This window comes from Aulostomus chinensis, chromosome 14 (genome assembly GCF_037954235.1).
Source record: "Aulostomus chinensis isolate RoL2024-O1b breed Wild chromosome 14, RoL_Achi_v1.0, whole genome shotgun sequence".
NCBI classification, from domain to species: Eukaryota; Metazoa; Chordata; class Actinopteri; order Syngnathiformes; family Aulostomidae; genus Aulostomus; species Aulostomus chinensis.
The window spans coordinates 21,872,948-21,886,282 of record NC_141333.1 but is presented as its reverse complement, the minus strand read 5'-3'; positions in this window follow the sequence as shown (position 1 = coordinate 21,886,282).

Here is a 13,335-nt window from a genome sequence, read left to right as displayed (position 1 = left end):
TGCGTTCTTTCAGGAGTCGCTTTACCTCACTGGTCATCCGGGGTTTCTGGATGCACTTACCAACTGAAGCGTTGTTCACACGCAAGATGATGTATGACAGCACAGACTCAGTGAACTCCTCCAGGTTCCCTTGGTCAAACAAGTCCCAGTATGTGCTATCAAAGCAGTCCTGCAGTTGCGTGAGAGCATCTTCAGGCCACTCTGATGCTTTTAAAGTTTGGCTTTGGTGACCTACTGAGAGGGGAGGATGTGGAGAACAGGAGCAGGGAGAGGTGGTCAGACTGGCCCAGACAAGGAAGAGGGAGAGCCCGATGAGCATGCTTGATACGAGTGTAAACATGGTCCTGAGTGTTCTTCCCTGCGGTGGCACAGCTCACATGTGACTAATTATACCTGAGTATACGAGAACAATACCAAGCATTCACAACACACAACCTTTATACAAACCGTGTACATTGAAATATCAAGGACCAAGTCATTACAAGATTAGAGGCACGTCGCAAGTATGTATTCCAGAGAGAACACATTAGCGAAGGGTTACTTTGCATTATATTTATATTTTTATTCTCAGTATGTATAATTGATCACATGACCTTTCAGGTGGCCTTTAAGCTGTCTAGATGGAGGTTGGTGATGGAACATCTAACACCACCAGGAGCATCTTCATGCTTCTCCCCTCGTTTATGCAGGTTTGTCCTTTCATTTGTCACCTGCCTCCCTGTTTTCTGTGTGCTAAAGGAGCAGAGCAACCTTTTGTTATTGGAATGTTATGAAAGATTTCCTCTCAGGGGCTCCGGATTCTTAGATTCTGGAATTGCAAAAATGTTACGAAGGTAGACTCAAACATATATGAACCTGTCCTTTATGCAGGAAAATACCATTAGGGAAATATGCTAATTTGCTACTGTAAATAGGATGCTAACACCAGTAACTAGTTAACTCATAACGTATCTGGTTCTAGACCTCGTTTATGTGACAGTGACTTGAGACCTTGTTGTTCTATATTGATAAAAATGACTTGATTTGAATTGCCGCAAAGGCTGGAGTCCGGCCCAGCTCAGTAAACCTCCAGCACAGGTCCTCTTCAGGCTCACTAATCTACGCGTTGCAAATTACCTCACAGTGTAAAACTCAGAGCCGAAGCTTCATGTGAGGAGTAAAGATTGAATTTCTGCAACAGGCAGCTCGTCCTGCTGGAGCCACGGCGACTACAGTTACTCTGCTGGAGCCTCATTAGCTTTAGATGAGCTGAAGAAGGAAGCCTTACACAGAAGGTGGGTTTTGACATTTCATACTGCATAGCTGCAGCAGAGAGACAATCCTCCCAGACCTGCAGGGATGTAGGAATGATTCAAGCTACCAATAACACATCCCGCGTTCACCATCTTCAATCCACCGACGGACATACTGCGTTAAGATGGAGATGAAAGTAAGCAACTATTTGCCCTTTCAGCCAACAAGAGGAGCGCAGGTTTGGTGACCCCGCATCACACCGGATCTGTGTCACATCTGAAGGAACTCTTTGGCTGACAAACATGGATACACAGTACACCGCCCTTTGAGTGTCCTCGTACATGGAGACACAATGAATACACGGGCACTCATCTTCCTCTTGTCGTTGTCACCCAGTCACCCCCACGGCGGAGTGAGTCCCGTCCTTACATCCTCCTCCTCTCATCTGGAAAAGGTCAGGGCTCATCACCATGTCAGATGGAGTTTATTCATCACCGTCATTCTCACCAAGTCGGCTGTCAGAGTGGCTGAATGTTAGTCAGAATCACATCTCCAGGATTCCTGTGCTTCTCCTCCTCAACATGCTCGCACACCCCTCCCGTCTCTCCCTGTGGATGAATCCTTTCTTTTCATCTTTAATTCCTTTACATATTATGCATAAATGTGAGCATCTACACAAGCAGACATGGATTTCTTCATTGTTCATCTACCGGTTGTCTTTGATTTGCTTGCAGGTGAGTAGAAGAAAGCATGTCATGAGATTTTGCTTAAATCCAGCCATTATCTTGACTCGGGGCTCAGCCTTTCTGGCTCTGCGCTGCATTATCTGATTGCACACAGAAATTCCTTGATGTTGCCAGTGCAAATTGGTCTGCCAGACGCCGTGCACATGAAGAAGAAACTGATAAAGAGAGAGTGTGACAGGAATCGGTGGCAATTAACATCACCTCTTTACACAGACTACTTAAAATCCTTTTGCTCTCATCATTAAAAAAAACCCACTCCGTTTCTCTATCTCTCTCTCCTGGGCTCTCCACTCCTTTTTCATATCCTCACCAAAATATGAATGTTTGAACTCCCCTGTTGGAGAAGAGAAGCACAGAGGAATCAAACAGCCCGTGTCTGCGCACACTCAGACATTTGTTAGAGAATTGCTGGTGTCAGGATGCATTACACAGGCCAGACTGAGAGCAACGTGATACGGGCTAATTTAAGACATTAAACCAAACGAACATAATTTTTTTTGCCAAATAGCCGAAAGCTATAGTCAAGACATATTAGCTGTGGGGGCTGAGATCTAATATTGAAATTCACCATCAGATGTGTTACACTAAAATGGGAAATATTACATGTTGGAAGATGCAGCCTGGCGTCCTCAGCCCTTAATGAGCCGTCTCTTAAAAACCTGGACTGAAATCAACAGTTTGTGGTTGCTGGCAGCAATAATGGCCGTCATTAATTCTTGTCTGCTTTTCTGTTGTGGTCCTTCAGCTTCTATTGTCCTGAAAGCTGAGGCTAATATGAGCGTAGTGTGTTGGTCTTTCATTCCTGCTGTAGCCAATTAGAGCGACAGCAGCTTGTCTGTGTGGTCCAGTGGAGCATGTCTCTGGTTTGGTCCAAACCTGACCCCGCTGCTGCTCCCTCGCCTCCCACTGAAAACTGTGGGTCTATTGCGACCGCTGGGTGCCTTACAGACGGGCTGCATCTGTGGGCGACTGTGTGAAGTGTGAGGGGTCCACCAGGCTCAGGAGACCCGCCATGCAGAGGACTTGCTTTGAGTTTCACAGTTGTGGAGTTGTACTTTTTATATAATGAGACTTGAGACCAACAAAAACTTCAAATGGCTGTTTGAGGGTCATAACTCTGTGTGTGTGTGTGTGTGTGTGTGTGTGTGTCTGTGTGTGTCTGTGTGTGTCAGGGTCAGAATTAGGTTCTGCTGAGGTGGGATGCGGGTCAGGCTCAGCCAGGTGTGATGGTTCAGGTGAGGGTGAGACGTTAGTGAGTGCATTATATCAACGGGGGACGTCAGGAGGCAGACGGGGACCAACACAGCTTCTGTCTACCAGGCAAAGAGTGTTGATCACCAGAGTCAACAGAAACTATTACAGCTTGCCATAAATCCCATCAATTTCAGCGCCCCGGAGAATAAGAGAGAAAGAACAGCAGGTTTATATAATGCTGCATGCTCCGTCATGGCCGTCAATAAAGAGCAGGCGGTGGGAGAGACAGAGAGAAACACGACTGTAAAGAGTTGTGAAATGTCAGCCCAATGTGAGCGAATGCTAAACTGAAACACATCTCTGTCTGCTTTATTGATGCGGTGGATTTGAGACACTGGCGGATGTGAGTTTCCTTTCAACCTGCAGCAATGCCAGATCACAGGCCCAGACTCCCCGGGGAGCCACACTTTACCAAACACACCACTCAGCCACGGATCCAAATAGAAAATGAAGGATTTTTTTCTCCGTCTCATAACAAAATAGCTTTTTGAAATAACTGCCTCCCCATGTGTCTGTCTGCTGCGCGAGTCTATAGGTCAGCGCTTCAAAGGAAGTAGTTCATGGTGCGCTCGCTGGTTAATTCGCCTCACATCAAGCACCTACTTGTTCCCAATGACAGGTAATACATCTGAATTAGATGCTCATTTAGTGGATTCAGGTTCTCGGTGACACATTTGTTCCCTCATGGCTCCACAGTTCTAGCTGTGCATGTGCCTGCGGGGGGCCGGCCTGGAGGAGTCACGGTTGCTGTGGCTACATCTGTCACAGGATACAGGGCGTCCAGGGGAGGGGGTTCACACCCACCCTCAATTACAGGATGGTGCTGTCAGCCAGCCTCTCTGCTCACCAGCCAACCCACCCAGTCTGAGCTGAGCCTGGCACCCAACCCCCCAGGCCCCCAGCCCCAGATTCAAGCTAACCTTTGCTATCGTGATGCTGCAACGGGATGGTGTGTGTATGTGAGTGTGTGTGTGTGTGTAGGTCACCTCCAGCTGCAACCATAAATGTTTTAATCTCATACTTTTATGAGCATTTTTAATTAGTTGGAATGAAACACTGGTAAACGCCACAGTTGGATGATTGACTGATCGTTGATTTACAGTAGGTATAACGCTCATTCATTTTGATTGACTGATTGATTGATTAATTGATTGATTGAGTGTGTTTTCGTATCCTGCACAACGTCTGGTGTCCAACCCATATATCTTATCAGACTGTAGCACCAATACAAGAGCTAGCATATGAGCTAACTTAGGCACAACAAAAGCTTTCTTACAGTATAATTTTTTTAACCTTCACTTTCGTCTTACAGACAGGAAGCAAAGCCCGATGGGTATTTGTGTAAATACATACAACAGGCACACAACTGTCCGTCATGTCTATGTCAATGATGTCATTATTCGTTTAATACCGGGGTTATAAGCAGTTGATGCAGGAAGTAAATGCCTTCTGAATTGATCCTTTCTCTCTGAGGAATATTGAATTCTCTAAATGTTCAAGGAAAAACATCTTTTCTTCTCACTGATTGACTGTTGCAGATGTGAAGGAAAGGAAAAAGCAGGACATGACAAACAGAGTCACTCCAGATAAAGACGCTACTTCCTGCGACAGCTGTGTGGGTGAATGGTGTTCTGACTTCCACGCATGCGCATGCTGCACCTTTGCAGATGTTGTTTGGCAATTACTTAATGGTGGATGTTCTGCTGGTTCGTGGCCCCCATCACTGCCAGCACGCTGGACCCTTTAGTCATTGAACCTAAACGTAGCGTCCCCACGACCCCCCACCCGTGCCTCAGGATGTATAGATTATTTTGTGTGTGCTGAGCTCCAGGTACGAGTAAGTGATTAGCCAGCATCGATACCAACCACCAGCTCTCTCTGTCTGCAATGTCTGCATTTTTCCACAATTTCCTAAAATCTCTCATGGAGCTTTTTGTAACCTGAGCACAGTTTTTATGATGCTGGCTTTTTTTGCTCTCTGGATTATCTTGATTCTTGCTCCTTGTGATTTTGCCTCTCGTTTTGTATTTTGCTCTTCTCTCCTCCTTGTCTTCTCATTTCTCTCTCTCTCTCTCTCTCTCTCTCTCTCTCCATGCTCTCTGTCTTCTAGTTCCCTGAAGCCCTAATCAAGGCTATCAGATGAGGTGAAAAGAGAGAGAGAGGAGAGAGCAGAGCCCAGCAGCACAAAGGATCCCGGTCTGTTCACTAATAGGGCAGAGGTTGGAGTCTGTCAGCTGTGGCCATAAACGCCTTGGCGCTGTGGCTCTGACAGCACACGGTGTCTTCTGAGTAAACAGGAGACCAAAGTGCTAATGCAGACGGTAGCGCGCGGTCACAGACTAACTGCTCGCTGCAATGCAAGTCGAAGGCGTCAAACATTGATCCAAGCTCCTGGAACTCAGCTTTTCTTTTTGTTTTTTTTTAATAGAAACAGGCACTCCTTCCTCTTTTCTTTGGCATTGCTTTCTCCTCTCTTCTGCAACGTACCCTCCCATCTCCTCTCCCCTCTCTTCCCCTGCTTGCATTGGCTTCAGCTCAGGTAATTTGAATATGTAGATGTGAGGTATGAATGATTAATTAGGTAATGCAGAGGGATTCAGAGGGCGATATCCCTTCCATGCGGTTATCCAATAACTATAGTTGATCTACGTAGATCTGAACCTTACGCCGTGATGTAAACCGAACCATGTAGCGCTCTGTCATATGAATAAATGTGCTTGACAAAATGAATGAAAAAGGAGACCAGATCATCAATATGGTGCAGACAGTTAGAACACGATCCAGTGACGGTTCCATCATTGTCTTGCTTGCTTAACTCGCTGCAACCCAAATGTCCGAGTCACAGAGGGATTGTTGAGGAATGTCGGGGTCGACAAATGTGCCAGCTGATGTATTAGCCCAGCTTATAGCGTAACATGTTCCACGCACACACATGGGGTCAGCATGATCGATCATTTTCCAAGCCCTGACCGGTTTGATTTGCTCTTATCTCTAATTAGGCACTGGGGACACACGGTGGGGGTGGGGATGGGGGTGGGGATGATACTGTCACACTGCCCTCTGGGATGTGCCACAAAGTGTGTAGCACATCCACAACCCTCACCTGCACACACATGCTGAATTACAAAATCTGATCATTTACGTGTGCTGAGGCGTGTTGGGTTTTCCAGTTCATATGCACATGAGGGGAAACTGCAAAATACTGACTGGGACAATAAAAAGTCATATTTACTGCGTCTCAGTAATCCTGCTTCCATCAGGCCTCATGAAGGGTGGACGCATTGTGATTGTTATCATTGTTCAAGGGTGTGTTTCAGCCAGAGCTGTCCTTTAGTTCAAGACGCAGCGTGTAGACACACGCCGCCTCTCCTGTGTCAGCAGAGCTGCTGAAAAATGAGAGGAACTGCAACTGAAATGTAGCCTGAAACACTTTTTGTTTTTGTTGGGGTTTTTTTTGTTCATTTGAATTTGATTGCCTCCGAACGAAGCATTTGCATTGTAGTAATTGTCTGAGCTTGTTTTTATATACATATATAATAACCAACTTGGCAGATATTGCAGCATGAACTAATTCATTGTGCCCTGATCTGTCTGTGTGTACTGTATTGTCTGTCCTCATTATTCAAGACATTCCTCTGTGTGTGTGTGTGTGTGTGTGTGTGTGTGTGTGTGTGTGTGTGTGTGTGTGTGTGTGTGTGAGCGCGCCCCCTTCTGCCCAGTGTCCCCTGTTTGTTTGAACTGCCTTCCTGTTACTGTATGTGTTGTGACGTTACATACCTCCTCCCGGCACATCCGTCATTCCTTGACCAAACTCACCTTTGCAGGAGTGTTGCCATGGCAGCCAGATAGCCTCCGTCTCTGCAGCACTGCCTGAGGTGTGTTTATGTCTGGATATCTTTGGAAAAAACAATTGGAGTTTTAAACCAGGTTTACTTTCTAGGTCACCTTCAAGGGGAAGTTTTAAATTTAGACTTGGTTTTAGAGTTTGAGTTGAGATTAAGAGGCGTCGTGGTGTTAGCGTTGGTGTGAGGCCCTCGGTTGTTGTGTCCATGTCAGGAGGCTCTGATAAACATCATGACATTGAATGTCCCCAGCAAGAGAGAATGTGTGTGCACGTGCGCTTGTGCTGATACATTCCTGCCATGAATCCACTGAGAGGCGAGAGGAGTTCCAGCCTTGTGTGTGAGCCGATGGTCTTCTGTTGGGCAGCAGAGCTGAGCTGAAACTACATGATTGTCAATTCCAGCAGGTTAATCGATAACTCATTGATGGACAAACAGCAAAAGCAGTCAGTTCTCACCGGTCACCAAATGCTCTCGATCAGTATCTTTGTGATCAGCGTTAATCAATACGGAAGGCATATTGGTTGTTTAACCACGGTGAGTCTGGCCTAAGCAGGTGTGTGTGTGTGTGTGTGTGTGTGTGTGTGTGTGTGTGTGTGTGTGTGTGTGTGTGCGTTTCCATGTGTGATTATGTATTCTTCTGGTCTACATGTGTATTTCTCTGTATCCGTGTGTTTGATTGAATTCATGGAGCTGAGTGCCAGAGGCTCAGGCTGCAGATGGAGAACCACATTTTTCCTTCTTTCTATTTTTTACAGTGTCTCATAAATGTCAAACACAGGTTGAGGAAATGCTGTTTGTTTAGATTACTTACATTCATTCTATATTAATTCATAAAGACCTGCATTTCCTCCTGCATGATACACAGGCTGATACATGCAATTGCTCAAAACAAGAAAAATGCACCAAGTCAAACAGAGAGGATGACAAAAGATGTGGTTGTCGCCCCCCAGCACGCACAGGCAGCAGCACAGATGTAGCAGATATCTGGGAGGGTGTAGAATAACTGGCAGGCTGTGCCGCTGCACAGAGGTGAGGAGGAGCAGGGGAGCACGTGGGAGGTGTGGGCATGGGGGCAGGCTGGGGTCAATTAGTATTCATACAAGACAAATGAATCCATATAGCTGCTGCGTAATTCCAATTAATTTTGATCACCAAATCAATTGGAGTTGGTTAGGGTTACTGGCGCTAAATAGAAAATTAACTGCGATGTTCACCATTGGCGTCCAGATGACTTCTCATCAAAAACCACATCGGACATGTTAATTTCCTCATCAAGGTGGAGAACAGAGGGATCTGCACCCGCCTGGTCGGAATGAAACACTCCTGCACACACACATGCAGCCACACTCAGTTATTACAGGCACTTTATTAAATATCCCTGTGGCACCTTAATAGACAAATAGCATCTGATTCTATCAAGCTGAGTAGAGAGGGAGAGAGAGAGAGCGAGAGAGAGGGAAGGAGGGAGGGAGGGGAGAATATTAACAGTCCTTGATGGCATAGAGAATAAGCAGCAGTGAGAAACAGAGTAAATGAGTAATTCAGAACTGATTGATTGTATGAGATGGGAGAGAGATGGAGAATGAGAAGGAGAGAGTGCAAAAAGAGAGACAGAGAGAGAGAGAAAGGGTGTGTGTGTGTGGGGGGGGGCAGATAAAAAAGACCCATAGATTGCAAGAGAGGTAGAGATTGGAAGTGAAGGGAATAAAATGGACGGTAGAGAGGAGATAGATGGATAGCCAGAGAGAGATGGAGAGCTAGTCACTCCCCACACCTCTGCTGGATGATTATTAAGAACACTTCTGTCCGTGCTGTATGTCTGCTGTTGCTACACCTTTTCCACGTTCCCACTCACAACCTAATTTCGCTGTGGCCTTGGGCTGGTGGAAGGGGAGTGGCAGTAATATGAGGTCAAGCCTGGGGAGGGGAAAAGCCCAGTGTTAGTATTCCCCCAGTGTCGAGAGACGGGTGGGAGATGGAGAGGAGAGCCAGGAGGGGGCAGGGAGAGGATGCCCGCTCGATGAGGCTGAAACCAAATAGTGATGTCCTCCTGCTTCTGCTGCCCCCCCCCCCCACATCAACTCCTAGCATATACACCTGTCTACTGCAGCTCAAACTGAAGAAGATTACACTGGTTTGTTGCAGGAGAAAAAGAAAAGTGAAGACGTGAGGCAGCGTGAGGCTGAGAGTAGTGAGCTGCCTCGCTGCCTGCCAGCGACAGCAGGCAGGCAGGAGCACGGGGAGCTGGCTGGATGAAATGGGATGTGCTGGCAATCGGGACAGCAGTGCTGGCATGGGTCAGCTGACAGCAGGACGTCGCCGACGCTGGGCACGACGATGACGATTGATGTCCCAGTGAAACCTGATGACCATGCTGTCTTCTTGACCCACCACATGAGGAGGAGGCAGCAAATGTTAGCCTCATTCTTAAGAAGCTGGGGGGCTCCCCCTCAGTGGCGCGATGGAAAAGCCTCGCTCGCCCGTTTTCTCACCCTCGATTCTGTAATTGAAGGACTGGATTTTCTCTCGTGCTGCATGTGTCATGTATGTGGATCACAGTCCGAGAGGCGTTGGTTGGCATTCATCTTCATTCTTGTGGATTCAGTTTTGTCTGCCCTCCATGTCTTGCCCTCTCTCTAATTTGTCTCTCTGCTCCTTCTCCTCCTTGCGCTGCAGTGTTGGAGGCCAGTGGCCGAGACAGGCTCACACAATGCAGTATTGATGTGGACAGTTAGTTAGCTCTTCCTGCACATATAGTCCTTCCTGTCTAATTAGTGTCGAAAGAGAGGCGCCTGTCACAGTGTGTGTGTGTGAGGGGTGAGTATGTGTGTGTGTGTGTGTGTGTGTGTGTGTGTGTGTGTGTGTGTGTGTGTGTGTGTGTTCATATCTTCTTTTTCATATCGCCAAGCTCTCATTAACTGGACTTTGTTTTCTGTAGTTTCATTAGCATTCCCACGGCAGCAGCTTTTACTTCAGCTTGCTAGGCTAAATAACAGCCATGAGAAGTCAGCCTGACCCTTTTCATTAACACTGGCCTGTTTACATTGTCAGGTTGATTGTGCGTGTTCACACTGAGACACAACTATCCTTAATAGACAAGGCAGGCTTTATCTGTGGAACACATTTCACACTGATGGCTAATTAAAGTGCGCTGAAGAATGCATGGCAGAATAAAGCACAAGATATTCATGTCAAACAATACGAGGTAGGATTGTAGGATTATAGCATCTTTGCACGTAGCAGCTTTTCTCTTGTGGTGGTTCGTTCCACATTTGAGCAGCAGAGCAGGTTTCAGCCAGGAGACCAGCTGGTTCTGGATCTGTGCTGTTGTGTTGTTACCCGCTTACATCAGCAGCTGCGTTTCTTTTCTGGGAGTCACTGTTAGCTACTAGTGCCATAGGCCTACTTTCCTCACCATAGCAATCAGGCTAACTTTGCTTCAAGTTTAACACAAGTAAATTTCAGATGTGGTGCAGTGACAAAGACCAGTCTTGTTGGAGGTGGACCTGGCAGGGTGCGAGCGTTGATGTGCTTGAGGGTTAGGGTTCGGGATCCAGATGAGTGACACAGCTGGAGGCTGCTGTCAGAGGGATGTGGAAGTGGTAGCGACTAAAGCGGTGAGCTGCTGAGCAAGTCAGCCTCTGTGTTACGGGACAGCTACACATCCACCATCTCCCTTGAAAAACCCTGTTATTGCACATCGGCCACGTGTCCCAACGAACCTGTGCTGAGGTGATGGGCACCAGCCCTGCTTCCGAGTGTTAGTGGTACCCGGTAAAACCCTGTCAGACTGGATTCTCATGTTGGTGAGTTGTCTTTCCTCTGCACCTGAGGAGTCCGGTTCTGTCTGGTGATGAAGAGGAGACAGACATGCGTCCACCAGCTGCACGATGCGCTGTGCAGCCTCTGATTTTATTCCCTGCCCAGGATGCAGAGGGAAAACAGGAAGTAGGAACAAACAGCTGCAACACCAGGAGGACTGTGGATCCAGAGACACATGTAGGGAGGGAGGTGTTGTTTTTGGGGTCCTGGTATGTGCTCCTTACCAAGATGAAGTCCTCTCTGGGGAGCTTGTGAGGAATCATGGGCAGGTATGTAAAGGAGACTGGCCCGTGACAGAAGAACACGTGCGAAGGTGACACGGAAGCGTTGGGTGTGACAGTCATATGTCTGTAATGATCACCATGGAGACCGAGTAACAGCGAGATGTGGACGCGAGAATTTTCAGCAGAATCCATTATCCCAGAGAAGGGTTCAAAGGCCAGCTACTCTGCATTTCCTCCATTCATCCTCTTCCTCGTCCGCCTGTCAGTGCACGCCATCACCTCCAGCACAGCACAGCACCGCCGAGCACACATGAACCCGCAGCTGAAGGAGACGCTTCTGCTCATCAGCGGTTTATCAAATGGATCGTCTGTGAATGAGTAAGGAAGCCATCCTGCAGACTTCGTTGAATGTGTTCCGTGTCACATTATCGTCCCTCTGTAATTCAGCCGTGAGCTTCAAAATGGAGCTAAAGGGGCTTAATGGGTAAAAACAAATTTGAGGAACACTGCTAGTTGTCAGCTTCACTGAATGTCTGAGTGCCTCAGAATCAAACAGCCTGCCTCTTTTTTCCTCGACTCAACATTTTGTACCAGTGTTCAGAAATCAAACAGGGAAAAAGAGAGAGATTCCTCACCAGACAGTAGACACAATTGTCCATTATGTAATTCACCCACAAGACATTTATTTTGGTGCCAAGCTCTGTCTGCTCTGTCAAATGAATATTATTCAGATTGAGAGAGGAGGAAGACAAATGTGAATATTATGAGGAAAGCTGCCATACCTTCTTTCCCTCTCTTGTCCTCCTCTGGCCACCCCCTCTCTCCGTCTCTTTATCACTCTTCATCCCCCTCACTCTAAACCACCCACTAACCCCGTCCATCAGCTGCTGCTGCTGCTGCTTACGTGCCTTTGCAGATGCTGAAGTGGTCGTTATTCACAGCTTCGGCCTGTTGGCTGTGGAACAGTTCACAGTGTGTTAATGTGCATTCACAGATGCAATTAGTATCGTGATTAATGTCGTCATCTCACATGTTAACCCCGGCAAAGGCGCAGGGAGCTCTCCCGGGACCCCCACAGTCAGCACTGACACTCATGGAGGAACATGCATATTCGTCATGCAGGGTGATTTGTCAAAGACACGTGGAAGAAACGCTTCCACCTTTCAGTGTGTTTGCTTTCTTTTCTTTCCCTGCGCTCGTTTCCTCTTCCGTCTCAGCATCATCAAGTCTTTATCTCACTATCACTTCAGCTGGCTTGTTCACAAGATGTCCCAGAGGACCCTTTTACCTAAGTGGAAGATCCTCCCCTTCTTGAAAACACTCCCTCCCTCTCTCTCTCTCTCTCTCTCTCTTTCACACACACAGTTGCAGTGTTTCCATCACTTTAGAGGACTTCACACTGACTTTCATTCATTTCCCAGTCACCTATAATCACTACTTACTAAACTCAACCTTTCAAGTCTTCAACCTAAATGTGCTTATTTACACCGTGGGTTTTTTCCAGGCAGTTACATCCTCAGAATGTGACTTTGATTACAGATAAATGCCCCCACAACATGAGGAACACCTACCACACACACACACACACACACACACACACGAGGCACTCAAAGTAGCGATATAGTAGATATAATGTTATTTTGACAGCGTGGCCAGAGACCTCTCTAAAGAGGTACCCTGCTGCAGCTGAACTCACATAACCTTAATAATTCACTCACACACACACACACACTCACACACACACACACACACACACACACACACACTAAAGAAAAAACTCTAAATAATTTACAGGAGGAGACGTCTGGCCCCAAGTATGAATAAGTAAGAGGCGACCCTCTGGCCAACTGCTCCTCTCACGACTCCTCTCTGACCGTGTACACAGTTTAATCAGCTCATGAATACTGCATCGTTTACTCACTGATATTCTCTCTTATTCTGTATTCAATGTTGTTTTCATTGAACCACTTAAGGTGTCAACACATTACCAGAAGGACTGCAGCTACGGTTTTGGAAAGCTTGACTTATGAGATGTGACAAAATCCTGATGTGGAATCCATTGTTGGTGCACTTGAGTACGGAGACGCCACTCCTCCGTTCTGATTGGTTCTACGCTTTTAGGCTGAAGGATTGTTCCCTTCCTTCCTTCCTTCCTTCCTTCCTTCCTTCCTTCCTTCCTTCCTTCCTTCCTCCCTTCCTTCCTTCCTTCCT